This window comes from Octopus bimaculoides, chromosome 2 (genome assembly GCF_046866305.1).
Source record: "Octopus bimaculoides isolate indiv1 chromosome 2, ASM4686630v1, whole genome shotgun sequence".
NCBI lineage: Eukaryota > Metazoa > Mollusca > Cephalopoda > Octopoda > Octopodidae > Octopus > Octopus bimaculoides.
Genome location: NC_142929.1, coordinates 122402451 through 122418249, shown reverse-complemented (window position 1 = coordinate 122418249; position 15799 = coordinate 122402451). Strand labels below are relative to the sequence as shown.

The window sequence follows — 15799 nt, the reverse complement described above, 5'->3', positions numbered from 1 at the left end:
TGCAATCACATATATAATAATTAAGTTACAAATTATGCACTTTATTGTGTCTTGCTATGTGTATTGGTCCGTGGAAAAATTGTCTACCATGAAACCAGTCCGTGCTGCAAAAAAGGTTGGGTGCTGCTGGTGTAAGACATCAAACTATTCGTCGACAGTCTTAGCTAAGATTTAGGTATATCTCTAGAAATATTATAATCGAAAATAATCTAAAGTAATGGCTGTAGACAATGGATAATTCCCTGGCTAATCACTGGCACTCCGTCGCTTACGACGTCGAGGGTTCCAGTTGATCCGATCAACGGAACAGCCTGCTCGTGAAATTAACGTGCAAGTGGTTGAGCACTCCACAGACACGTGTACCCTTAACGTAGTTCTCGGGGATATTCAGCATGACACAGTGTGACAAGGCCGACCCTTTGAATTACAGGTACAACAGGAACAGGAAGTAAGAGAAAGTTGTGGTGAAAGAGTACAGCAGGATTTGCCACCATCCCCTGCCGGATCCTCATGGAGCTTTAGGTGTTTTCGCTCAATAAACACATAAAACGCCTGGTCTGGGAATCGAAACCGCGATCCTCCGACCGCGAGCCCGCTGCCCTAACCACTGGGCTATTGCGCGTCCACGAATTTCCTGTCTAATACTCTGCGAAAAAGGCCTCGTATTTCGAAAAAAAATTAGTTTTTATAAGACTAACTTACTTGTAACATATTTTCTGTTGTATTTTTAAAAACTAAATCTCATCCAGTACTTCGCAACCGTTTTACACTTGCTGTACGCTTATATCCCGTTCAAAATTCAGCAGCACACCTGAACTAAAAATATGACTAAAAGTAAAGGGACAAAAAATTATATTCAGGTTACACCTAGCATCGTTATGAAAGTATTAGCAAAATACAAGAACTTTAACTAAGAAGCGAATAAACATTTATGGAATAAATAGACAGTGTGCCGCGGCATTCCAGTTGCGGTGCTCCGATCTAATCCAACTGGACACCATTCATACAAAAATCAACTAAGTTAATGTACTGGCATATTTCAGAGACGTAAAGAAGGCATAGTTGATCTCATTAAACGTAATATTGTGTCAATCATGTTGCAGTACACCACTCTTGTTGTGGTTTATATCTTTAACAGTTGTATCTAACAATAATATCTTGTATCTTTTTATCTTTCACTTGTTTCTGTCATTAGACTGCGGAATTGCTGGGACATAGCCTTAAAGAATTTTTAGTACTTATTTTTTTAAAGCTTGGTACTTATTTCATAGGTGACTTTGGCCGAACCGCTAAGTTACATGGGAAGTAAGAACATCAACACCGCTTGTCAAGCTGTGGTGGGGGTCAAACACACACACACACACACACACACACACACACACATACAGACATATATACATATATATATACATACATATATACATATATATATATATATATATATATATATATATATATATATATATATATATATATATATATATGTGTGTGTGTGTGTGTGTGTGTGTGTATATCTCCTTGCTTTTTCCATCTTCTCCTCTTAGTCGCCCTCCCGTGTTAACACTACTTTACATTACATAATTCATTTAAATCATCACTTTCTTCAATTTCTGGCTCACACCAAACAACGTAAGCTCCACTCACTCCTCCATTCCATCACATCCGATGCCACTACTCCAACACCTCCTCTACCCCTCTCCCTCCCTGATACGCTCCCCCGTCCCTCCAAACCCTGCACACACATACCCCTCATCTCTTCCCTCCCAGATTTCCACCCCACCCCCTCCTACTTCTGTCCCATCCACCCCTTCTCCTCTTCAGCCTGTTGTTACCATTCCTCCAGATCTTCCCTTCTCTGAGGCGGAGCGCTCCCTCCTCAGTAGGGGTCTGTTCTTCATCCCCCCACTCCATCCAGAAATGAATTTCGGTCTCTTGCCGATATCCATAGCTTTGTGCGCCGCTTTAGGTTGTGTGCGCTTTTCCGCGACACTCCATCTGCATCTAATGAGGAGGACTGCTTCACCGACCTGGGCCGCCGACCATCCCAGTGGACGCCAGCTCCAGGCCAGTTCCAAGCAGTCGATCTTTTTGCGGGCACCTGCTAGCGTGCTGTGGGCCAGTTTGACTTTTCCAGGCGTCCCTGACATCTGGACATCTCCCCAGCCGAACTCTCGGCCCTTCGATGTCTCCGACGCCGTACGGACATCATCATAAAACCGGCCGACAAGGGTGGCGCCGTGGTAGTGTGACACGCGGACCTCTACAAGGCGGAAGCTCTCCGCCAACTTCAAGACACCTCCTTCTTGACCGTGTCTTTGTCCCCCTAGTGGCTTCCTTCCCCTCTCATATGCACGACACCAACCATGCTCTTCGTTTGTTCAACTCTTTCTCCTTCCCTCCAGGATCCTCTAAACTTCTCTTCACTCTTGACATCAAGAGCCTATACACGGTGATCCCTTACCACGAGGGGCTGCGTGCACTCCAACATTTCCTGGACCTTCGACCTAATCCCCAACCTGACATCCATACTCCTTCGTCTGGCAGAACTTGTCCTCTCACTTAACTGCTTCTCGTTCACTGGTGATTTTTACCAGTAGGTCTCGGGAGTGGCCATGGGAATGAGAATGGGCCCCAACTATGCGAACCTGTTCGTTGGCTACGTTGAGGCCCAAATATTTTCAAGTTTCACTGGTCCCACTCCCGAACTATACGGTCGTTATATTGATGACTGCATCGGTGCGACCTCACTTTCTCGCGAACATCTAGACTCCTTCTTCTCTTTTGTTAAATATTTCCATCCTGCCCTCCACTTCTCCTGCATTATTTCCGACACTTCCATCGCCATTCTCGACATTTCGGTCAGCATTCATCCCTCCACTCTTACCACCTTCATCCACTACAAACACACAGACTCACACTCATACCTCAGCTTCTCCTCCTCCCACCCTAAACACACCAAGCTCTCCATCCCCTACTCCCAATTCCTCCGTCTACACAGGCTCTGTAGTGACAACCATGACTTTGAGACTCAGTCTCAACTCATGGCTCGCCACTTCATCCTGCGTGGATATCCCCTCATCACTATCCACACCGCCCTTGCCAGAGCACGTTCCGTGGACCGTGCATCTGCTCTCTCCCCCGCCCCCACCCCGCCGTCACCCATCTCCCGTTTCCCCTCACCTACCACCTCACCACCCTACCTCTCCAATGCACCATTCTCCGAGCCTTCCGGTGACTCTAGTCCGACCCCTCCACTTCGCACATCTTCCCTAACCGACCCCTCCCCTCCTTCAAACGAGCCCACAAGCTACAAGACCTCTTGCTCCACAGCTTCTCCCCTAACCTAACCTCCCAACCCAGCTCGTTCCCCTGCTCCCGCCACGCTGCCGCACTTGCCCTTACCACTCCAACACCACCCTCCTCACAGGTACCCATCATCGACCCTATCGTATCACTTACTCCTTCACCTGCACTTCTAGCAACGTCATTTACTGCATCTCCTGCTTTCTCTGTCCTTCTCTATACATCGGTCAAACAGGACGCCTCTTGGCTGACCGGTTCGCGGAACACCTCCGAGACATCAGACTCGGCAATGACACTCCGGTCTCGCACCATTTCCACTCTACCTGCTTGTGTTCGGGGCCATCCGGACTCCCGTCTTCGCCGTGAACAGAGATTAATCTTCTCTCTTCGCTCCTTTGCGCCATATGGGCTCAACTCTCCTCCCCTCTTCATCTAACCCTCCTCTTCTCTTCCTCTCACACCTACTTCCTCCCACCCACCTCTCCTCCCTTGCTCTGACAGAATTGGCAGCTAAAACCTTTACCAGAAATAGCCGGCTGTAGTTGTAACTTGGCTTCATGTACCTTTGCATGTCGTTTAAGTTTTCCCGCTGAATTACACTCCCTTCTACATGCCTGACAGATATGATTATTATGGTGTGAGCACCACCACCAGCGGCCTGGTTGTCAATCATCGCTCTCGTTTTTTGACTACGAAGATGGCTCTTGAGTCCAGATTTACTGAGGCAGGGTCTTGCACAGACACTGCATGTCAGCATTATAGGAAGACCCTTGCCATGTGGAAGTGTTATAGCGATGCCCTTCCTGATGTCCCTCCTAACTTTCTCATGCGCAACTCGAGATTTCTCAAATGTAGCTGTCCCTTCGTAAACAACCCTTCTCCACCTGCTACGGTCGATAGCTATGCCCTCCCAAGGAAGCCTTCAGCAAGTCTTTATATCTCTTTTTTGGTTTATGTGGAGGTCGTTCTCCTTTAGCTAACTCTCCATAAAAGAGTTGTTTTGGCATGTCTTGAATCTTTCATCCTGACCAGAGGACCACTCCATCTGAGCGTTTGCTTTAACACAAGAGCTTCTATACTTTCACACCGAGAGCTTTCCAATATCTGAAGATCACTGATGCGGTCCTCCCACTTAATGCCAAAGATCCGTCTGAGACACATCTGATGGAGACGTTCCATTTGTTTAAGGTGGTATCGATGTGTGACCCACGCCTCGCAGGCATAAAGAAGAGAAGAGAGCATACACGCCTTGTACACCTTTATCTTTGTTTTCCTGTATATGTCTCGCCGACTCCAGAGGCGCCTTTCTAGCCTTCCGAAAGCATCACTTGCTTTCCTAATTCTGTATGGAATTTCATTATCCAAATTGCTATATCTATTAACAGGGCTTCCCAGGTAGACAAACTGATCAACTATATCAAGTCGTTTGCCATACACATAGATATTTGGTTCACTATACTGCTTACCAGGGGCAGGTTGGTACATGACAACAGTTTTCTTGAGACTGACTGTCAATCGTAAGGTAGTGCAAGCATCAGAGAATGCATTCACGATGTGTTGCATATCAATCTCTGTTCGCTACTAGATCACAATCATCTGCATACAAAAGGTCTCTAGTGATAGAAGTAAATACCTTTGTTTTTGCAGCAAAGCACCTGATATCAAATATGCTGCCAGAAATTCGATAATGGATGTAAACACCATATCTGCAGTTTCTGAACGCAATACAGAAAACCATCGCAAAATATATGGCAAATAGAGTCGGTGCCAGAATATCCCCCTGTTTCACTCTATTTTGTATTGAGATAGGCTCCCACATTTTACCTCTAACATTAACCCTACCCTTCATGTCTTCATGAAAAGACCTAACCGAAGCAAAGAACTTTTCAGAACTTTCTAGAAGAGCACAATCTGCAACGTGTTTCAGCAGACGGTCCAGAAGTACCCTGCATAAAACCTTTTCTACGACAGAAAGCAATGATATTCCCCTATAGTTACCACAATCATTCCTGTTGCCATTTCCCTTATATAAGACAACCATTCCTGTATCTCTCCAGTTCTCAGGTACAGATTCACAAGCCCATATCCTGCCAAACAAAGAGTGAAATTGCTGCAGAAGTTTCTCACCACCATGCTGCAAGAACTCCGCATGTATGACATCCATACCCGGAGACCTCCCAATATTCATCCTTGAGACAGCCACCGCAACTTCTTCCAGCTTTGGTGGTTCTGCGAGAGCCGCCTTCACAGGTAATTCAAGGATGAGATTGAGAACATCCTCACTAACTACAGATTACTGATTCAAAAGTTCATCAAAGTGTTCTCTCCTCCTTCGTAGAATTCCCTGTGAATCACGAAGAAGTTCCTTCCTGCTTCGAAGTGGTGTCATCAGAGAAGAAGTCGGTCCATAAACTTCTCGCAAGTGGCCATACAACAGCTTTGTGTTATTGGAATCCGACGCCGCCTGTATGTCGTCAGCCTTCTTACTCCACCACATATCCCTCATGTGAGAGAGCCTCCGCCTCACACCTGATTTTACATCCTTGAGTTCCCTATGCAACACTTCTCTCTCCTGTGGCTTTCCTGACATATAGCGTGACAAAGTACGTCTTTTATCAGCCAATAAATCATCTATATGTTCATCATTTTCGTTAAAACCAATCTTGATGCTTTCTTTGTATCATTCCCAGAACTTTCCTACCTATATCATACACTGACTTTTTAAGGGTCGGCCAATCTTCCCCAATATCTGCAGCATTCATTTCCTCTCGTAAAGTTCTCTTCACACTAATACACCTAAGACGATCAACATTCAGTCTTTTAGGCAGGGTAATACCTGCGGCCCAGATTTTACGTTTTGTGATTAATTCCACTTTTGCACGTACTAGGTGGTGGTCAGTCCAACACTCAGCCCCACGAAGGACATGAACACATTGCACATCTCGTCTGTCATGCACCCTAACAAGAATGTAATCCAGAATATGCCATTATTTAGATGCAGAGTGCGGGTCCATGTGGTCTTAAACTTATTCTTTTGTTGAAACATGGTATTGGTAACACACAAACCCAGCTTCTCGCACATCTGCAGCAGAAGCATACCATTACTATTACACTTTCCCACCCCATGCTTTCCAATTACAGTCCATGTGTTAAAATCCCTACCCACTCTAGCATTAAAGTCACCCAGTACGATGACTTTGTCTGCCAGAGGAATATTTCTTATAATGCACTTCAAAGCATGGTAGAAAGAAACTTTTTTTGTCATCAGTAGAGTACATAGTTGGAGCATACACACTCACCAAGGTCACATAATTTCCTTTAACCAAAGGAATTCTCATTGACATAAGACGCTCATTAATCCCGACTGGGAATTCTTCCAACTTGTCCACAAGAGTAACCTTAACAGAAAATGCCACTCCAGCCTCTCCTCTAAACTCTTCATCCCTCCCTTTCCAAAAAAATGTATATTTTCCACAAGTTTCTGTAAGACGACTATCTCCAGCTAATCTCGTCTCAGATAAAGCAAAGATGTCATGATCATAGCGTCGAAGCTCCTTCGCAACAAGAGCAGTCCTTCGTTCAGGACATTCTGATGACTCGCAGTCAAGCAGCGTCCGTACATTCTAACAGCCAATATTCAATATTTTATTTGGTTCTATCACAGTAGCACGATGGCAGCCGGGTTCAGACTTTGATGCTCTGGAGCCCCTGCCGGGCCAGACTCTTCCTGATGTAGTTCCAGAGTTCTTACTGCCATTTATTTTTATACTGTTTTGGTACATCATTGATTGCTTTTTAAGGCTACAGCTAACCATTCAGTTGAGACTCACAGCACTATCAACAATCATCAATCAATCAATCAATCAATCAATCAATCAATCAATGTTGTTATCGTGCAATGCCTGTGCAAGAAGACTTTCTTTAAAGTGAGGAAAGGCTGGGCACTGAGTCAATCGCACTCACTAAGCAACAGTAGCCATAACCCGAAAAGAAGAACAAATCAACATCATCGGTAACCACTGAGTCGCAGGTTTATGTCCCAGTTACCTGAGTTGCCTTCTCCTAGAAGGATGCCCTAACAAAGGCTAGGGGTCCTTCACTCCCAATGGGTTAACCACGCGATCGGGGTATTCAGTCCGATTATTTCTATGTCACGGCGCAAGATACAGCCATAAGCTGGATAAAAGAGACATAAGAGAAAAAAAAAAAACATACGATATATCAAAAAATATTGATATACAAAATATACATAAAATATACGATACGGGGTATATAAAAAAATATATAAAAATAATATCATATAAACTATAAAAATATAATATAAACTATAAAAATATACAATATATAATATTAGTCAGAAAAAGGGAGATCCAATAAACACCCTCCTCACCAAGCAAGTTTGGTGGGGTTGCCGGTTTAGTCACCGACGGCCCGACCATGCGACAGGTTGTACCGGATTACATGTTACCAATAGCACTCGAAAGTGACCTGACATACATACATACTCACATACATACATACACACACATAGATACACATACATACACATACATATATAAAAATGTTATTATTAATAAATAATAACAACAATAATATAAGTGGCCAGCAAGCATTAAAGTAAAAGAGGCAAATTTATAAATTTATAATTAATTATTAATTGTAATTGAGGGTACACAAAGTACCAGCATTGCTAGAAATAAGAGTTGAAAAATACTGAAATAAATCACCATTTCACTGAAAATACGACAGGCTGACGAAAATCGAGGAACGTGCAAAATTTAACTTACCGTTGTAGCTGAAAGTCGTAAATGAGGATCACATATTAATTTTCCTATATCACGTGATTTCAAACTTTGAAATATTTCCCTTAGTTCTCATGAGTAGGTCTCGCTGTTAGCCAAGGGTTAAATATATGCTCGCTTCGTCATGCCTGTCAAGATCGTTGAAAGACCAGCGCCAAATTCAAACGATATCAGTGTATAATTATACACACATAAAGATATTATTATTATTATTATTATTATTATTATTATTAATAATAATAATAATAATAATAGTAATAACAGCAACAACAACAACAACAACAACAACAACAACAACAACAACAACAACAATAATAATAATAATAATAATAATAATAATAATAATAATAATAATAATAATAAATAACAACAATAATATAAGTGGCCCGCAAGCATTGGTCATTCCAAGTATAGAGTTTGTACACTGTCCTTAACCTAATACACAACTCTACAGCCATATACAAAGGATTAACCAAAAATTCTAAGCAACGATATGCCGCTCACCTCCATTCTTTTAGATATGATAAACATAGTAAATCTACAACACTCGCCAACCACATACATCATCTCAAAAATACAAATATACCCTATACTCTACCATTGTCTATACTGGATTCAGGGCTTCACTACCGAGATCAACGCTCAACCTGCAAATTTTGCCTGAAGGAGGCACTTCACATATTAAAGCACATCTCTCCAGCACTGCTAAATAAACATAATGAGGCACTAAGCACATGCAACCACCGCTTTTTTCACACATTCAAATTCTACCACAAATCCAAATGCCTAAATGACCATACAGTATATTTCCACAATACTCCTTAGGTAATCCCAATAACCTTATAAATCTACATTTTAATTCCTAATCCCTATCTAATTCCTCTTTCATACTCGGATATCACAGCTATCTAATTATATATATGTGTATATGCGTGCATGCATATGTGTGAATGTATGTATGTATGTATGCAAGGGATATATACCTGCATGTGCAGGGGCGATAATACATTCAGATACACGTATATATGGGTATACATATGTACATATACATATGAGTACGAGTTGTATGTGTAAATGTTGACATGTATAAATATATATATACATGTTTAATATATGCATCTGTATACATCTTCACATATATATTTTTTTCTACTACTAAGCATTGACCTGTCCAACCAACCTAATCTATATTCCCAAAATTCTTCATTCCACCATATTACTACCCCTACCCCCCTCTCCCCATCACTCAGGCTCTATCACTACATACCTGACACTCCTTTTCTTTTACACTACTATACCACGCTCTCTCTCTCTCTCTCTCTCTCTCTCTCTCTCTCTCTCTCTCTATCACGCCCCCATTCCTTCTATCTGACACTCCTTTACTCTTTACCCTAACATCTTTTTCTATTAGGTCTAGAAAATACGTCAGTCGATTACTGTGATGAAATGTATTGGTCTAAAATTACGAAAGAGGGAGCCAGAAAGGGATTTCATAGAATTTAAGAGCAAGCAATTCCGTTACATCCAAATCTATAAGCAGCAAAAATACATACAGTGAATGAATAAGAACATATTAATTTTCCTGTGTCATTTAAGAAAAAGGCTATTAAGGATGCTTTTTACCAAAGGGAACCCAATCAAGAAGCAGTTTGTCGTAGTTTTGCCTTACCTTACAAAGTTAAGATTAAAGATTTTGACGACCTCTTCCCCAGTTTATAGATTTTTAGATTTTTACAGCGTTGAGGTTGTTTCTGAGTGTTGTGTATGTTTGTGTAACTGTCAGACCGTGAGGTTTTACTCTTTTACTCTTTTACTAGTTTCAGTCATTTGACTGCGGCCATGCTGGAGCACCGCCTTTAGTCGAGAAAATCGACCCCAGGACTTATTCTTTGTAAGCCTAGTACTTATTCTATCGGTCTCTTTTTGCCGAACCGCTAAGTTACGGAGACATAAACACAAGCATCGGTTGTCAAGCGATGTTTGTTGGTGGGGAGGGGGGGACAAACACAGACACAAACACACACACATATATATATATATATACATATATACGACGGGCTTCTTTCAGTTTCCGTCTACCAAATCCACTCACAAGGCTTTGGTCGGCCCGAGGCTATAGTAGAAGACACTTGCCCAAAGTGCCACGCAGTGGGACTGAACCCGGAACCATGTGGTTGGTAAGCAAGCTACTTACCACACAGCCACTCCTCAGACCTTTACTGCATCTAGATTTTTATATCACTTTCGACATCGACCCCTTTAACAAGCAAGGAAAAATATTACAGCCTTCTTTGTATGTCTTTGTCTTTGATTTTGGAGAAGTACTTAAGATAAATTAATCTGCTTGCTATTGAAATGTGACATGTTACTTGAGGTTTGTTTTGGTGACATGAAGTATGGTTGCTGTTGTGTTCTTAACTGCTTGCTTTGTGCGAATAATTGTCAGTTTTCAGTTTTCTATGGTTAAGATCTGTTTGTTATTTTTCTTATTGTTAAATTGTTGCTGAATTTATTTTTGTTGTGTATTTGAAATTTACCCTAATATTTTTTCCCAGGTTTGCTATTTCAGCAGTGTAAGAGAGTTTGTTGTGGACTAGCTCCAGGTCAATCTTGCTTGAGCAGATGCACGATAAAAAAAAAGAACAAAAAAAAAAAAGAAAAAGAAAAAGATCAAACTGAAACCATTCCGATTTTTAAAAAAGTTTTTCTAAACTACATTATTCAATGCCTCATTTTTTTAAAAGAAAGATTTGAGGGAGATTTGGCTGCTGTTTCCCGTTAAAACGGGATGAACAGCCATCAAGAGAAATTACACACTAGCTCGTTCAATTGAGTTTGTATTTTATTGTCATTTGGGATGGTTTTTTTTTTTTTTGGTGGGGAGAATTTACAGTTACGTATGTAGTCCAGATTCTATGATGGTAATTGTGATATTTAATTGAATTCTGCACAACTTATATTTATCTCTTAACGAAAACAATTCCTTTAGCCTTTTGTTTTGAAGATTCCGAAAGTGCTTCTAATTTATTCATTGGCGTGAGTGCATTGTAATTATATATAAAAGGTCGGAGATGAGTTGAGGAATTGTTTGACATGTGATTGTGCTATCGAAGTTATGGAACATAATGTGATGTCAAGAGAAGAGTTATTGTTGTTTGCTATGTGGATATGCTGTTGGTGTGAGTTGTTGAAGATATAAAGAGACTTTAATTGTAATGCTCGCGTGTTGTCGTTATTGTTTCGGGGACCAAGATGGTTTGATAATATTTAGGAATACGCTAAACTGTTTTACTTAAGCTAAAGCGATTGAATGTGTTATGTTTTTGTTTAATATGTTAATGAGTTTCGTGTCATTACTTTTTACACCGAATGTTTTTATTTCTCTTGGTGTTCAACTATCGTTTGTAATGTTTATGCACAAAATTTAGAATTGTATGTATGTTATAAGCACATGAATATGGTTTTACTTCTACAGGCTCTTGCATAATTTGGAGATGTGAGGTATCCTGCGTTGGAGGTTCTTTTCTACATTACGAAGCGGTAATGTCGCGAATGATTACGAAGATTTTAGTTCCATAAATGTGTTTTTAAGGTTATTAATATATTATTACCGTAGGGCGGCGCGCTGGCAGAAACGTTACCACGCCGGACGAAATGTTCAGCGGTATTTCGTCTGTCTTTACGTTCTAAGTTCAAATTCCGCCGAGGTCGACTTTTCCTTTAATCCTTTCGGAGTCGATAAATTAAGTACCAGCTGCGTACTGGAATCGATCTAATCGACTTAATCCCTGCCCCAAAATTTCGGACCTTGTGCTTAGAATAGAAAAGAATATTTTATTACTATAAGTAAATTATTTTGGTATATTTATCTACATTGCTTGTTGCACTATATTGTGTTTGATGTCTTGCATCCCGCAGAAAGAAGTACTTCCAGTTCTCCTATTTGCGTTTTGTTGTTATTTGACATTTGTTTATGCAAAAGTTTTACTGCTTTGCATTATCTGTTTATATATGTGAATATTTTACTGCAATTGTGTATGTGTATGCGCAGAGTTGGTAATATTGCATTGTATTCTGGCATATTATCTCAGACTGTTTGAGGGATATTTTTTGCTCTCTCTGAGAGGTCGATTCAGCTAGGAATAATTTTATCTGAAAAGCTATGATGGTCTTTTCTGGAACGCCAGTTAACATTGAAAACCACCAGAAAAGAAGACTAGTGTAATTGTTATTGTTTAACCCAATCCAAGCAGATTTACAATTAAAGGGATTCCAGTCTTTTTGTACATTAGATATTACATGGTTCAATGTATCGTTGCCTATTTGAGATGGAGAGGTATGAAGTGAGGAGGCTATCCTATTCTTACCAACGAAGCAGCTTTTATGCGGTTGCTCAACCTGCTAGAATTAGTTGGTCGAAGTTCCTTCGTTTTACATGAATAAGATAGTCATGGTGCCTTGTTGTGCCACTATTTCTTATATATATATATATATATATATATATATATATATATATATATATATATATATATATATATATATATATATAGATATATATATATATAGGGAATATTATCTGTATTGACTTCAAGGGCTAGGCTGCTATTTAGTTAGATAATTTAGGAGTTAGTTATAAGTTTACTTATTAAATTTATTTACCAATACTGTTTTTGTACATAGGGTAAATGTGTTTCTTTGATGTAGTTTAATTAATAATGTTAATGTTTAATCCTTCCTAGAATTAAGACTGAATGAATGTGGTAATATCTAAAGTATGTTTGCTCCCAAACAACACTTATTTTAGTGCTGTTGACACCGCTGGATTGAATGGTACTGCCCATGTGTCGAAAGCATAGTGATATCTGTGGGACAGCTGATGATGGAGGTAAGTTGGATTGTTGGTTTGGCTGTTATTGTATGTATAGAATAGTTTTATAAGACATTCATTTTATATATATATATATATATATATATATATATATATATATATATATATATAATAAAGTAAAGTTGTGGAATACCGTAAGAGTGGAAATATATATGAAAGAAGGTTTGAAAATGCACTTATTTTTTAAAAATATTTATTTACTTAACCGGTTTCACTTTTTTAGAAAAAGATTATCAAAAGTCTTTGAGAATAATAAAAAATGTTAAAAAACAGTTTGAGTATTAAAATGCATATATACATTCTTTGATGATAAAATATATTTAAAGTATAAAGCTTTGTATGAACTTTGTAGTGTTACATACTGATTGTCACACATTCTCTGATATTAAGGTGAAATTGTTAAAAACAGTGTATGAAAATACATATATGGAAAAATACATATACATATTCTTATACATATTCTTTGACAATCGAATAAAATTGAGGAGGAACTGACCTGGCCTTTTTCTCTTGTGTATATTGAGGGAATGTTTTACTGTCTTAAGAGACAGTATGACTGGCTAGCTGGGGTGGGAGGGAGGAAGAGTTAAAGAGGATTTTTTAAATTTTTGGTTGGTCTGTGACAGTCTGTCATGGTGCACTGGTTTTGGGGACTGGTTTTGTGCACATCTCTATGTGTGTGTGTATATATGTTAAAAACAGTGTATGAAAATACATATATGGAAAAATACATATACATATTCTTATACATATTCTTTGACAATCGAATAAAATTGGGGAGGAACTGACCTGGCCTTTTTCTCTTGTGTATATTGAGGGAATGTTTTACTGTTTTTTTAACATTTTTTATTATTCTCAAAAACTTTTGATAATCTTTTTCTAAAAAAGTGAAACCGGTTAAGTAAATAAATATTTTAAAAAAATAAGTGCATTTTCAAACCTTCTTTCATATATATATATATATATATATATATATATATATATATATATATATATATAAAATGAACTCAACTATACATCGAACGATTTCACGATTGCGTATATATATATATATATATATATATATATGTGTGTGTGTGTGTGTGTGTGTGTGTGTGTGTGTGTGTGTGTGTTTGTGTACATGTACATAAACCGAAGGAATGTATTGTGGTGTGTTGTAAGTTATACTTGTTGCTATTCACTCCTCTATAAGCTCTGATTCAACACACTTATAGTTAAAAGTATTTCAACTGTGACCATAAAGATATTTTGTATATTAGGAGCTACGTTGTCCTATGTATTATTTTCTTCACACGGCAGTGTGTTATTTAAAGAACTGGCTGCCATTTATAGCCGGTAGAATGACAGAGTAGAAGCTCTTTTGCTGTCTTGGCGGTACCACGTTGGTTCATAGATGAATGTGTAGCGTTCTGTAATTGTATTTTTCTTTTCAGAGAAAAATACAATTAAAGATCTTGCATGCAAAGTTTATCTTCTAAATGAAGTCGAGTCAATTGTAATGAAGAGCTCTAACTTTTAGCTATAAGGTATTGATGGAAGAGTCCGAATTACCAGCTATGAGGTATGAACAAGGAATGGGACAAATACGGTTCATTAGTTATACACTTTATTACCTCTGTCTTAGCGAAGGCGGAGGTATTGTTTTTAGACGTGTTTGTTTGTTTGTCCGTGGAAAGATATCTCAAGAACCGCTGGATGGATTCGGATGAAACTTTCAGGGATATTTGGCCTCATGACTGGCACGAACTGATTAAATTTTGGGATCGATCTGATACCGGACAAGGATTATGGATTATTTTTTCCGTTTTTTTTTTACTTAACTTTTGAGAGCGGTCGGGTTCATTTTTAGTATTTTCGTTTGTGAGAGCAGTTGAGTTATTTCAGATATTCTCATTTTAAAAATCATCTCTGGCTAATCGCTGAGAGGACGCTGGTGTTGCCTTGACGGTGGTTTGCGCTCTCTGAGTGTTCTTGTTTTATTTAATTCAGCGTTCCACTGTCTCACTGATCTGCACCATTCATATGTCTTAACGACAATGATTGCTCATTTCTACTTCAAAGCTGTCAAACGTAGAAACTAAATCTGAATCACAGCTCTGAAAGAAAAACTGTCAATCTACAAACCCGTAAGGCAAGAGGAGTGAGAATTTTTCGAATAAAAAAAAGAAACTGAAACTCGCCGCAAGGCGAGCGCACAGCAGGAGAGATCTTCAGAGGAAAAACTCCTTCCCGACAAGTGTTTCGGCCCTTATACCTCTACGGGATCAGGGCCCACCCAGATCATAACTCCTAGGTGCCCTCCTGCCGCTTTTCAAAATCCCCTCTCCAGCGGGATTTGAAGCTGGGTCATTCTTTTTGTGAACTTGTGTTCCCAGAGCTGTGTTTCAGCCCACTAGGTCACTCTGACTGGTGAAAGAACCAGTTCTCTTCCTTCTATTCCTGTAAATAACCAATGGAATCCATAACTAGGTCCATTGGTCATTTCTCTTCGCCCATATCCTCACTGAACTCTTTTTAGCAACATCAAACAAGCGTTTGATTGTGACAGTTCTTCTGTGGTCTTTGATACTCAGTTGCTTGAGTAGCTAACAGGTTAATGCAGACACGAATGCTCGCAATTCAACTTCAACTGGTTTCACAGTACAGTGGAAACCATCACGCCCTAGCTGCTTTGTCTACTTACCGTATTTGCTGCTCTTTTATGTGGTTCTTGTATGCTATTGACAATTCAATGAAAATCATTTTGGCACCCTGTTCAGACCATAAGACGATATCAGTTCTCAAACCATTCTTGGTGCGGAACTCA

General features: G+C 39.5%; 1 protein-coding gene across 2 annotated transcripts in view; it reads right to left on the bottom strand.

Annotated features, from left to right (window-relative positions):
- The window catches only part of LOC106874086 (evolutionarily conserved signaling intermediate in Toll pathway, mitochondrial), a 50627-nt gene that overhangs the window by 16390 nt on the left and 18438 nt on the right, over positions 1-15799 (bottom strand). The window contains exon 1 of one of the 2 annotated variants that reach the window (XM_014921685.3): positions 8091-8196. The exons of the other annotated variant lie outside the window; for it this stretch is intronic. The gene's annotated coding sequence lies outside the window, so the exon portion shown is untranslated. Of the gene's footprint in view, positions 1-8090; positions 8197-15799 lie in introns of those variants that run through there. 2 annotated transcript variants of the gene reach the window in all.